General features: G+C 34.4%; 1 long non-coding RNA gene across 1 annotated transcript in view; it reads right to left on the bottom strand.

Moving 5' to 3' along the window:
- The window catches only part of LOC136037932 (uncharacterized), a 93,768-nt gene that overhangs the window by 67,625 nt on the left and 13,640 nt on the right, over positions 1–12,503 (bottom strand). The window contains exons 2-3 of the long non-coding RNA XR_010620085.1: positions 10,285–10,454; positions 5,679–5,822 (exon numbers count right to left, since the gene is read on the bottom strand). This is a non-coding gene — a long non-coding RNA (uncharacterized LOC136037932). The remainder of the gene's footprint in view (positions 1–5,678; positions 5,823–10,284; positions 10,455–12,503) is intronic.

Here is a 12,503-nt window from a genome sequence, read left to right as displayed (position 1 = left end):
GGAATTGGGGGGGGGGGGTAATTCGGAAAAATGAGGTATTTGTAACTTACGAAAGGGTGACCAGATTTTGATGAAATTTGATATTTAGAAGGAATTCATGTCTCAGAGCTCTTACTTCAAATCCCGACCAGATCTTTTGACGTTGGGGGGAGTTGGAAGGGGAAATATTGGAAAACACTTGGAGTGGAGGAATCGGGATGAAGCGTGGTGGATAGAATAAGCAAATGTCCTTGATACGAAATTGACTTAACAGTACTGGATTTGCTCTCTTTGGGGAGTTGGGGGGAGGTGTTCAGTGATTTGGCGAGTTTGGTGCTTCTGGACGTGCTAGGACGATGAAAATTGGCAGGTGTGTCAGGGACCTGCACAAATTGACTAGATAAAGTCATTTTCCCATATTCGACCATCTGGGGGGCTAAAGGGAGAGGAAAATCAGAAAAAATGAGGTATTTATAACTTACAAGTGGGTGGCCGGATCTTAATTAATTTTGATATTTAGAAGGACATCGTGACTCAGAGCTCTTATTTTAAATCCTGACCGACATTAAGCCCCTGATTTTTCTTTTAAATCAATCTATTGATTCTTAGAATTTTTTAGAGGTCATACCATATGAGCTCTTGGCTCTTAGCTCTTCTTGCCTCGTTACAAATGCCATATGAGTTCTTAGCTCTTGTTTTAATCAGTTTGAATAAGTGTTTTCAAAAACACAAACATGTGTTTTTGATTGTTTTGTTTTTTTCTCCTCAGGGGTAATTGTATCGAACCAATGATCCTAGAATGTCGGAAGATAGCTCATTCGAATAGAAATTAAAAGTACTAGTAGCTTTTGAAGTGGTGAAAAGTATTATGCAACGCGAAAGTGGCATTTTCTGGAGTTTTGTGAGACTAAACTGCAGTTAAGCCGCAAAGAAGACGATTTTCCATCGATGGTAAATGTTGACATACGAGTAAATCCAAAAATATATATATAAAAAAAACACATATTGAGCTTCCCCGCTGACAGAAGAGGTAATGCCGCGCGCTGGCGTATTTGTTCTCGAAAAGTCATGTAGTCCATACAAGATGAATGACTAATACAGACAAATTATGTTTTTCATACGATTACTTTCAGTGACGAATAATTGTGCATCAGCTATTATGAAGGAAGAGATGGTGGATCCATAGGCAGCCGTTGGGGGTGCCTAAAAGAATACATTTCAATGGCCCAATTGACTAACACCCCTTGCACCTTCAGATATAAGATGTGTATGTGTGTGTGAGGGGGGGGGGGCTTTTTACATTTAGTATATTTTTATCAATAAATATTTCATAGAAAGCCTTTTTTCCTTGATCAAGCTTGAATCTCGACTTCCATTCCCCATTTTTAATTGTCTACATATGATAATTGTGGGGTTTTAGGCGATAATTATAATGGTTTTATGGATTTTTACGTTAGCCTTGCGTGAAACGACTTGTTTAAGTGTGAAAGAGCTCAGATATACAAGTGACACGGAGGATCATTATGAAATAAGTGAACAAAACCAAATGACAGCCATAGAGATGAATCAGTTACCATAGATTCCTTTTCGTTGCAGATCCAGGTATCGGGTACTGCATCTGGGTAAATCGGGTACTAAAAACGGATCCGGGTAAGCCACCTGATACCATTGGTGGTTAGGCAAAAACAAAAATAGCCACAAGTTTAGCATAATTTCATCTAACATTTGTTTGATACTTCATGGCGAAATTGTTGCTGGTAATAAAAATATGTACATTTCAATTTCTTAGAAATTTTTCCTTTCCCAGTCTCTAAATCCCCACGCCGGAAAAAATATTGGTTAATACTGCTATCTCCCAACCCCTTGTTTGGATGAGTATCAGTTGGATATTTAGCTATCAACTTGATCCCTCTAGGGAAAAATTGAGTTTGATGATATGTCTCTTTATCTACACGAAATTGTACACGAAAAAAAAAATTCCCCAAGAAATTTTAACACCTCCCCCCTTTGAACAAAAAATTCCCTTATTTTGGGTATTTTATTGAAAAATGGCTTTTCGGTGTATTCATTGAAAAAAATTCCCTCCCTCCATCCCTGGATTTTGAAACTACATTTTTTCGTGTAGACGAAGGAAGATACAATAAAAAAAATAATAACTAAATGGAAACAAAAATATGCACCCTTCTCTTTTTCACCGTTGGATCGACAGAGAGAGCACATCTGTGTGAGCCAACTGAGAATCATGCCATTTTGTTGTGGCTGTTCAATATGACCGTCATCGTTGGTTAGTGTCCCAGCTCGAATTTTGACATAGGTAGGAAAGTTGTTTCATGTTGACCGGTTACTGTGTGGTGCTGCCCACTCAGAAATTTTTGTTCAATGAAGTGATCTTCAATCTCATAAGATGATAACTCCACCTGGAGACTCAAAGCAACATCGAGAATCAAAACTAGGATAAGGGATAACTCGATTTGTCTCTGACCCTCCCATCCATCTCTTTTTTCCAGTAATAAGGTAAGATTTAAACTGAATTTTACTTGTTATTGTGGTGGTACTGAGAGGGAAGAACTCGATGAATTACTTTGTACTTCTCCTCAAGTACATTTTCACGCGATTGTACGCGGAAGTGAATTTTTCCCTTAAATGCTCTGAGGGCAAAACTTTTTTATTTATAAATTGTCTATTTGATTCAGAAAAGAAATCATTAAAAAATCCCCCAAATAAGAATATTTTGACAATAGACTCTACAAAATCTAAAAAAACTTAGACCTTAAACTAATGTATGAGGTAAACTTGCTCTGAACTGATTTTCAGCTTGGGCCCTTGGGTTACCCTTACACTCTATATTAGCAGCCCTAGGTAGACAAACAATATAAGTATTCACAATTTATATCATTGCTGTCGGGCCAAGTTCGTATCTATTATTTTTACACTTTTCCGAGTTGATTGCCAAAAATCGTTTGCTAAAGCTTCGCAAAAAGCAGTATCAGCAGTGGAATGTAAATCAAGAGGTTCAAGGTGTGAATTAACATTCATTGCTTTTCTGGTCTCTTTGAGAACAGCTTAGCAAATGATTCTTTTGCAATTATTGGTAAAATTTGAGATTATGAGATACGACACTTAGGTCTAACAGCCATTATGTGCGGTTAAGACACTAATATAGTGAAACTACTATCTTTTTCGGGACGAATTTAATTGAGTCATGAAAAAGTGTGATTTTGGGGTAAATTCCGGGAAATCACAGGAAACAAGTTTTCTATGAATATAGTAAGTCAAAGTGTCAAGTTAAAATAACCATGAGCTTTGTTATTTTTTGTCTAGAACCGATATACACTGGACAATTGATGCCAAAAATTGCATTAGATTGTACAAATTTTTATTCAGGCACGTCTCGACGAAAGTATTTCAGGGACAAAAAATAATTTCATTTGGTAATTTGAATAATTGGGACCCAGAAATTTTTGAAAATGGGATTTTCTTTTTTTTGGGGGGGGGGGGAAGAAGGGTAGGCTTTGGGTCCTTTCGGCAGGGATATGCGTCCGTGCTCTTATTATGATTTCGTGTTATTTCATTTTTTAGTTTATTCGTCATTCTTTTTAATTCTGGTGGGAGGATCAGGGGTTGTTCAGTAATCTTAAATTCCCTTTATAAGCTGGCCCTGTGATGGATTGTTTTTTTCATAAAATAAGGGTAATGGATATAATTTTACGGAGTAGTACGTCTGTAGAAGGGACGTACCCAGGGGAAGGGGCTTCGATCCCGCCTCCTTCTGAAGTCCTCGTTTCCCACCCCACCCCCATTGTTTTTGTTATCTTATGTAGTAACAAACTCATGAAGCATAAATTAAATGAATTTTTTGTTTGCTAGTTTTGCAGTTTAACTAGCAAAAAAATTTAATTTATAATTCATGAGTTCGTTTTTTAAACTGGGAGATTTAGTTTGGGGTGATGAACCAGGGGTTTTGTTACCTTTTCTGTTTGTTGAAGTAAATAAAGTCTTTACTTTTAATATATTCCCATTTATCAACTGAATATATAGAGGAGAGTGACCCATTGTTTTCACTGTAGACATTTGCTTTGGTTTTATTCTTATGTAGTGACATCAGTGCTGGAAGTTTGTTTATAATGTGAGTGTTTCTTACTTATTTTTTTTTCGTTTGTTGAATTGTAGTTTTTTGTGTGTGTTCTTTTTGTGTAATTTTTAAAAATATTGATTTTTACTCTCTCTTTTCTCGTTTTTTCCGTTGAGAGCCGAAATATTCATATTTTTTAAATTATAGCGTTGTTTTGTTTTAATTTTTGTTAACTGCTTTGCTGAAGTTAAAATCCGTTCTTCTCACTTAATTTTTATTGAGAATTAAACTCGTTTTTTCCGTTGAGAGCCAAAATATTCGGATTTTTTTAAAATTATAGCGTTGTTTTGTTTTAATTTTTGTTAACTGCTTTGCTGAAATTAAAATCTGTTTTTCTCACTTAATTTTTATTAAGAATTAAACCTCAAATGTGACCTCCAAATGTAATCAAGGATATAAAGCAGATTTTAGAATTTCCCAAAAAACATTAAAAAATATAAAACAAAACTGTAAAAAAATTGTACTTTCAAAATCCATCAACAACTTTCTTTAACAAAGTTTCGAATTATATGGAACGGCTGTTTATTATGCCGTTAAGGAACGCAGTGAAACGGCATAATAAACAACGCGGTTTCCCGAATATTTTAATCCGATTATTTTTCTTTTCTCTTTATGTTTTTTTTTTTCAAATCATGTTTTAAAACTGTAGATGCTGTGTTTTGGATTTGGCTAACCAGTATGCAAAAGCAATTCTATTATTCTACAGCATGAATATAGACATTTTTATCAAAAAAATTACAGAAATTACATTTAAAACACCATATGACGTTTTATGATATTTTGAAAAAAATTGTTTCCTGGATAACATTTGGCAAGCGATGTCGCGACATCAACTCGTAAAGTAGAGTTTAGCAACGAAAGACAATGTCTTCACAACTCGTAAAACACATGGCTTTCCGCACTTAAATGTTTACAGCATGTTATAAACCTATCCCCCTTTTTAATAGCTATCTGAACTTACAATAGATTGGAAAGCAATAGCTTTTTAATGAGTGGTAAGGAGTTTAACGCTTTCATAATGTCTGATTTCTAGTCTATGATTTAGTTGTTATTCTAATGCTAAATTAGTGTGTTATTTAAAGAGAAAATGTAGATATTATTTTGATGTGATTGACAGACCGACAGAGGGTACAAAAATGGGTAAAAACGCCGGGATTCTGGAGCACTCGAAGCTTTATATTACTCTATTATTAGCAGGGACTCTATTATCTATGTTATAATTTTTAAATATGCTATTCAAAAGTACTAAGGGAAGGACACAAAGAAGAAAAACCGAATGTAAAAGAGAAAAAGGGATCGGAAAAACCTATAATTTGTGGAGAGGAGGGAGAACAGGAAAGGGCTAAAGGAAGGACACAAAGAAGAAAAACGGAATTTAATGGAGAAGAAAAGGATAAGAAAAACTTATAATTTTTGGAGAGGAGGGAGAACAGGAAAGAGACAAAGGAAGGACATAATGAAGAAAAATGGATTGTAAAGGAGAAGAGAAGGATCAGAAAATATATATGATTTGTAGAGAGGAGGGAGAACTGGAAGAGTCATATTGCCAAGACTAAATTGTGCTTACAGCAAGGGATTGCGTCTTGTATATGTTGCCGCGAACGTCCGAAATCTGGTTAATGTTGGCATTCACCGGTGAATATCCGAAAATCCTTTTTCTCTCCTTGGGTTGAATTCGCTTTGCGAGTCAGCCTTTTGCGTCTTATGGAAGCTATGATGGTAAAAGTTAAAGTTAGATTAGATTGTGTTAGTTTAGGCTGGTTAGATTAGGTTAGGATATATCTGGTAACAAATATCAGAAATTGGTTTAAGCTTAAGCTAACCTAACCAAACCTAATTTACCCAGCCTGTCATCATAAAAACCTTTCATTAAATTGAAAAACCTGACTGGCACCGCTGACTAAATCCAAGGAAAAAAAATGGTATTTCGGTTATTACTGGTGAATGTCGACATTGACGAACTAAAGAGGCAACACTATCTTGTTATCAAATAGTCATCGAATTTTTAAAAAATTACAAAATAATAAAAAATAATTAAAAGAAATATTGCAAATCGAAGTAGTAAAACAGATAAAAAGAAAACATATATAAAAAAGGAAAGTTTTACCAAATTAAAGAGGCAACACTATCTTGTTATCAAACAGTCACCAAATGTTTAAAAAAATTGAAAAATAAAAAAAAATTAATAGAAATACTGCAAATCAGAGTAATAAAACAGAAAAAAAGAAAAGATATAGAAAAAAGGAAAGTTTTACCAAATTAAAGAGACAACACTATCTTGTCGTCAAATATTCATCAAACGTTTTAAAAAATTAAATACAAATTAAAAGAAATGCTACAAATAAAAGAAATAAAACAGAAAAAAGAAAAGATATATAAAAAAGGAAAGTTTTACCAAATTAAAGAGGCTCACGCCAAGCTGAAACAAAACTAACGATAAAAAACGGTCGTATAATGCGTGAATGAATGAACAACTTTAACGGTAGTGGGTTTATCATGCAAGTGCCTTAATCCTTTTAGTACTGTCACTAATTCTTCCTCATAAAATAAATCTTCCTTCACATCTAAGGTGTCACAAACTTTTTCATTTTTTCCTATATATTTCCCTGTAGCTTTATTCCGGTTTTGCACATTCTCAAAACGTTCTGTCCATCTCTCTTTAACTCTTTCTTTATCACAACCCCTCTCAATTTACTAACATGACGGTAAAATATTTTACTATTTTGCCGCTTAGCTACATCTTCCAAATCCTCGGGATTTTTATCCATAGTCTCCATTTCACATCTTCCAAGTTTATATTTTAACGCTTTCTCCTCTTTCGTTAAATTCCTCTTATTTTCGTAAAATTTATTACCCAGATAATTCTTGTACATGCCCCTTCTCTTCTCTATTAAACATCAAGCATTTTCACTAATATTCAACTGAATATAAAGTATTATAGGCCATTATGTGAGGAAACCTGCCGCCCTTCAACTCCTTGCTCTTTCCCCTGAATTTTGACAGGACTTTGCTAGAAAATACAAACGCATACACACAAACCCAAACGCTCACATACAAGCACATTTGGGAGTATTGGTGAATATGCCCAAAACCTTTTGTATAATGATAATTAGTGGTATTTTGTTATTACAAAGGTTAAGTCCTGATGGATTCTTTCTGTATTAACTGAATTTGCATAAAAATGTGTATGGCTCGTATTGACTTATCACCGTTTCTACGAAGTCCACTAATCTTAATAATAACCAGGTGTCTATGAAAAACATCAACTCCAAAAATAACCCACTGCAAGAAACATTCACAAAGCTAAATTTAGCAACATAACACATACTTTCAGACTTATCTGACCTAGGGTCGATCAAGTTTAATTATACACCCACACTAGACAGCGTGGCGACTTGGACCCAACCCTGCCACAAATATCATACCCCATAAATAGATTCTGTCAGATGTAATCCATGCATTTTTCCACTAAAGAAGAGAAATGACCTGGTATACACCTGTGATATCTATGGGTGGACATCAATCCAAAAACCTGCATTGTTGTCCTAAATGACTTCCTTGGTAACACAATTGGATGGGCATGTTGGAAAATTCCTATGGTGGACAAAGTGGTTGCCGGTATAACACACAAAAACCCTCCTAATTTTGCATGGGAGGTACCGAAACATTAGTGGTATGATTGACAAAAGAACGTTTGATGCTTAGAAGGCATTCATAATCTCAGTCCAATTGTATTTTAAACATTCTTGATTTTTGTAATAGTTTTTAATGCAAGCAGTTAAGCCTCTTTATAGGTGCGGGACCCACAATTTCACATACGCCACAACTGGCTATGCAGCAAGAATTCTATTCTAAAAGGGTTGTCACTGAATGGAAAATCTTTAAATAACAATTAAAAGCAGAACCCAGCGGAAGAAAGCCATCAAACAGGAAACGAAATCCATATACTCTTTGTGAAGATTGAAAACTTGACTGTACAATGATAAACATTTCCAGTTATGATAGCTTCAGGTACCCGTTGTATGACTTTATCCGATTATTTTCATAGCTGAGATTTATGCGCATATGAATAGATCAATATTAGATCAAAGTGTATATTTTTCATAATTGTCGTCAATTTTCTGTAGATTGGTTTGTATTATTCCTTTTTTTCGGGGGGGGGGGAATACCCTATTCGGCTGTGCTATTGGTGCAGAGTCAAAACTTTAGGATATGAAAGGTTGGTTTTTGATTTTATACTTTAAAAATAAATTGGTTTTTAGGTTTGAATGTAGGAAATCTTTGACACTTTGAAAACTGCGACTGAGGTCACGGCGTTTTCAATGCTAATTTACAATGTCTAGTTCAAAATCGTGAGAAAAATTATGGGTTTTGTCTTGTAGGGTGGAGACACCCAATTTCGTAAAGACATAAAAAAAAAAAAAAAAAAAAAAAAAAAAAAAAAAAAAAAAAAAAAAAAAAAAAAAAAACAACAACAACTGAAGATACAGGTAAATTATCACGATTAATTCACCTGTATCTTTTTTATTTGACTTAAACATTTTAAAGGTAAAAAAAAACACTTCGATGCTCGTTTCAGTCAAATCTTGCGGGAAGTCGAACTTTCCCACAAGTTTTTGCCTTCGAAAGGGGATTAATTATTCACAGTCTGTAGTACAATGCTGTAAAGCGCATCCATGTGATGTTAACTTCTTACGGTTGGCCTGCTTTAATTTCGTACGCCCTCAGTGAAACTGTTTTTCTCTTTTTTAGTACTTGTAGTTTTGATCACTTTTCTTACATTTTTCATAATTTATTGCATTTCTTAATTTTTCAGTAAAACTGAATAAATTTCTGATATATAACTCTCTTAAAATATTCAAATTGCAACATTTATCTAAGCACCTATTTACTAAAATATAAAGGGTTAGAATGAATATCGGAGCGTACCGACTGAACGCTTTAATAAAAAGGGGAACAGATGAATAAACCTATTGTCAGTTCATTCAAAAAATTCGATATTGGACTCTTCTAGTACTAAATTTTCAACCGTTAGTTCCTAAGCAGCTCTCAGAGCGACCCCCATATTTTCGGGCAAATATCCAACCGCTTTCGTCCAAAACAGACTGACTCTTAACTTTCTATTGAAACAAGGTTCTCTTTTGTATACCTTCTGCTAAGAGCCCTGATACTTTCGACCCGTTCGCCACTTGAGACAATCTAGTCACAATTTAACGCCCCCCTTCTGTTAAATCCTGACATCGTTCACCCCTATGAATATGACTCTCAAAAATGACACTTCAAACCCCCCATTTATCCCTTTATTTAAAAGTAATGAAGAGAATGCAGATGCATGCAAATAGCCTATTCATAAATACTAATAACTATGAAAGAGTTGAATCTGTTAGGAAGTTTCTTTATTTTCTTTCGACACACTTTACTAAGCCAATCATTAGCTGTATTGTTGAAAGTTGCTTTGTTATGCAAGCTAGTGAAATAGCCGTTTCTGTTACAACTCTGTTCTGTTTGTAACTTGCTTTCTAAAAATATACCGAAATGTCTCTAATAATCTAATTTGGTACACAATAAAAAAAAGGAAAATATGTAATTGAATCATCTAAAAGGTACGTTTGTGCAAGGGAACATATTTAGGGAATATTTCGGTTTGCTGCCCTTCTCTTTTTTGTTTCCTTTCCTTTCTTTTCCCTATTTTGGTTCTTACCTTCCCTTTTCACTTCGGTTCTTTTCGGTTATTTTTTAGTTACACATTTTCGTGACATAAATTCTTATTCAATACAAATGAAAAGCTTCTTAGTTTCAGTGGTGGTTTTGCTTTAAGGAGGTTAGGAATATATCATCCCAAGTTTCTTGTTAAGAACCATCAAACGAAAATTGAAAGTTTTGGCTGTAAAATACATTTTATGAAACTTCAATTTTTGGAGAGTTAAGAACTTTTACTATGTTGTTATTAGAGTGGCAAAGTTTTGGCTTCGCTTCCCGAAATGACGCAAAGAGAAAAAGGACCAGCTACAAAAGTGGAAGCTAGGTCTGTAAAAACGTACTGTATGAAATTTCAGCTTATAGAAAGAACTATGAAGTTTTATTAGACTGTTATTAGAGAGGCAAAGATTTGGCTATAGCAAATACTTATTTCAGAGTGGAAGTCACTCCTCTGACTATGAAAGAGTGCTTACCTAAGGCTCTTGACTAAAGAGTATTTTACTTTCCTCCAGTTTTCATTTATATTTGCATAAATTTGTAGATTCTTGACTCTGTCGTTTTTTATGAGTCTATGAGCCCCGTGTAGGGTATCGCTGGATTCGAACGGAATTAAATATAAATGCCAATAACGTACAAATTTTTGCTAAAAGAATACAAATAAGTATTTTATAAATTTGAGAGGAAATTTGGGACCAATAGGCTACTCGGGCCAAAAAAATAAAATAAAAGGTTACCAAAATTCTATTTAAACCCAGGATCAACCACCGCAAGGCTTTTTAAAAGTCAATGTTATGGTCATGAGGTAAATAACGAGATTTTTTTATTTCGAAGGAGAAGGGCTCTGAGTGTTCTGGCTCCTGACACCCACAATGATGCAGTTTTTAGGAATGGAAGGCGGTTACAAAATAAAAGCAATACTTTTGGTAAAGAAAATAATACATTTTAGAACTATCTGGAATGATACAAATCGAAAAATATAGGAGAAAAAGCTGGTAATCTGAGAAGGTGAAAGTAAAAGGGAGCGTTGTCCTTGACCTCACGAACCGTTGGAAGATAAAGTAAAAACCATACATACATACTTTAGACAGGGAGGGAGGAGGCTCAAGGATGAGGGACGTCCTTCATGTCTTACTAAAGGGGGATATAATAACCAAAAATAGTCACTTTTCGTTTATCGGAACCTAGTAAAATTCAAAATTTGAGCTTTGTTCCATCTGAAAAAATTCAAATTTTGCACCCATGTGAAAAATCTTTCACGAGATTTTCAATGTCGTTCACTGAAAGATGAAATATTTTGAAGGAAGTACAACTAGTCACTCAGTTGACTTGAAAGTACATAAGGTTAGGAAGAACTTTTAAATACATCCAAAACTGTATCCAGGTGACACTTCTAGTCGTCCTGTGTCAAGCCCATTTGTTAACCTCAATATTATGAAGAGCCTGCTATTTGAAAGGTTTTTGTTGCTTTTTGTACGTGAGAGTAAGCTCAATTTCTGTGAAACATGTATGAGAAAATTTTAAGAAAAAGAGTCTGATCTTTATGAAACACAAGTCTAAGCAGCATAAGGACATTCAATTAACACATCCATCAAAATAAAACTTCCTAAAATTAATTTCATAACGTCAATTTGACAGCCTATCAATCTGAAGTTTCTAAGCATTTTATGAAAATCTACTTTATTATGCCTAGAACTAAACTGTATAATCTAATCAGAAAAACACTAAATCAGTTTTTATGATCGCCCCCCAACTAAGCCTTGGCAAAGAAGTTTCAATCTTAATTAGAAGGTTTGGCTATAGGCCTACCTCACAAAGTAAAAAAAAAACCATCCTATTAGAAAAAAGCTACTCACCTATCAGAAGTTAGTAATCATTCAAAAGATGACGTATATTTTGTATCGCTGACAAAAGAAAATAATTTTGAAGGAGGCCCTCGATTCATTTTTTCTTGATAATAAAAACATCCATTTGCCCCCAATCCTTTGAAATTATCAATCTTATTTGACAAGTTTAGTGCCCTATATGATTCATGATAGAGGATTAACAAAAACACTTCTGAAAAAGGTTTTTTTGCTAAGGTATCAATCAAACGTCAGACTCTGCAAAGCCCTTGGGTCTGAGCTTATCTGTCTCTCTCTTTTTTTCAGGTCTCAAACAATTTGCCAACAGTTAATTGCTAATGTCTAGCTTTTAATAAGAATTTATTTTCCGCTTTTCTCCCAGTGCCACTCCTAGAAGTCAGGTAAGTCGATTCACAAAAATATATATTGTGAGGAGAGGGGGTGTAACTCATATTTTATAACCGAAGTGGATCTAAGAATCAGAGAATCTATTTTTTTTTTCATTTTGCCTTTTCCCCAATCGACACGTCTGCTAGAAGTACATGAAGATATAGTGTGAAGCGATGTATAGTAAAACCTGAAACCAAAGTACGTGAAAAATACTTAGATTTCGTAGAAACATAGTTAGTCACAGTAATGCATATCAGTACCTATTGAACAAAGACATGTGGTTGACTCTTATATTTTTACATTTACAGGAATACCTCCTGAGAATATGGATTGCCAACAAAATGAAAAAGCTCTTTTTTGTCATCCAGCCCTTAATTGTGGTTTTCTAGAAAACAACTTCACATATTGCCTGTTTTGTAAAGAAAGCGACATTCCAACTCATTTCTCAGTTTCAACGTTTT

This window comes from Artemia franciscana, chromosome 2 (assembly GCF_032884065.1).
Source record: "Artemia franciscana chromosome 2, ASM3288406v1, whole genome shotgun sequence".
NCBI classification, from domain to species: domain Eukaryota; kingdom Metazoa; phylum Arthropoda; class Branchiopoda; order Anostraca; family Artemiidae; genus Artemia; species Artemia franciscana.
The sequence above is the reverse complement of the archived record's forward strand: the minus strand, read 5'-3'. Positions and strand labels throughout refer to the sequence as shown.